At 48.6% G+C, this 884-nt stretch overlaps 1 non-coding gene across 1 annotated transcript; it reads right to left on the bottom strand.

The window, feature by feature from the left end:
• Positions 1–315: 315 nt before the first annotated feature.
• Positions 316–387, bottom strand: TRNAT-AGU (transfer RNA threonine (anticodon AGU)). The gene has a single exon. It is a non-coding gene; the product is annotated as a tRNA-Thr (tRNA).
• Positions 388–884: the final 497 nt, after the last annotated feature.

Below are 884 nucleotides of genomic sequence, written 5' to 3'. Positions count from 1 at the left end.
CGGAAATCTTCCACCCTGTAAGGGCGAGCACTGATGACCCCGTGCAAGAAAACTGTGTTCAAAACAAAACGCCCTGCAGGCAAACTAGGCAGTAGAACCTGGTACTGGCTGTCCGAGCCAAAATTCGTGTTTCCGCGGCCAGACATGGCCGCTGTAGCCGCTCCGACGGAGCTAGTCATTACAAGTCCGTCACGCTCGGTGGCCGGAAGTGGAATCCAGTCGCACCCAATTATTCTCAGTTTGCAGAAGTCGTTAAGGCACAGAAGTTCATCTAATGAAAAAAAAAAGAGGAAAGAAAAACTGATACCAACCTCGAGCCGCCAGTGAGGATTGAACTCACGACCGCTGGTTTACTAGACCAGCGCTCTACCACTGAGCTATAGCGGCGCTTTTGTTGTCTTTACTACCTGTTTCAGGCGCTCTCGCAGATGTACAGTGTAGTCCATGTGTAAGCGAAGCACGCGCTTTCTGCTTTGCCGAGTCGCACCCAATTATTCTCAGTTTGCAGAAGTCGTTAAGGCACGGAAGTTCATCTAATGAAAAAAAAAGAGGAAAGAAAAACTGACACCAACCTCGAGCCGCCAGTGAGGATTGAACTCGCGACCGCTGGTTTACGAGACCAGCGTTCTACCACGGAGCTATAGCATTTTTTTTTATTGCCTGGCTTAGACACAAAAATAACAGTAACACACGCAAACATATATACACAGCGATCAAATAGCCTGTACCCACAAGGGGCAGGCATTGTCATGTTAAAATTCCTTGAGTACCGTCAAGGGCTCCAGTCTTGACAGCCACTCGGGAACACAAGTTTGTAATTTCGCCGTATCCAGCCATATCTGTACGCTTTCTCGGAAATACATGCGTGCCGGTCTTGCATCTGA

This window comes from Amblyomma mixtum, chromosome 10 (genome assembly GCF_055824585.1).
Source record: "Amblyomma mixtum isolate Tamu chromosome 10, ASM5582458v1, whole genome shotgun sequence".
NCBI lineage: Eukaryota > Metazoa > Arthropoda > Arachnida > Ixodida > Ixodidae > Amblyomma > Amblyomma mixtum.
The sequence above is the reverse complement of the archived record's forward strand: the minus strand, read 5'-3'. Positions and strand labels throughout refer to the sequence as shown.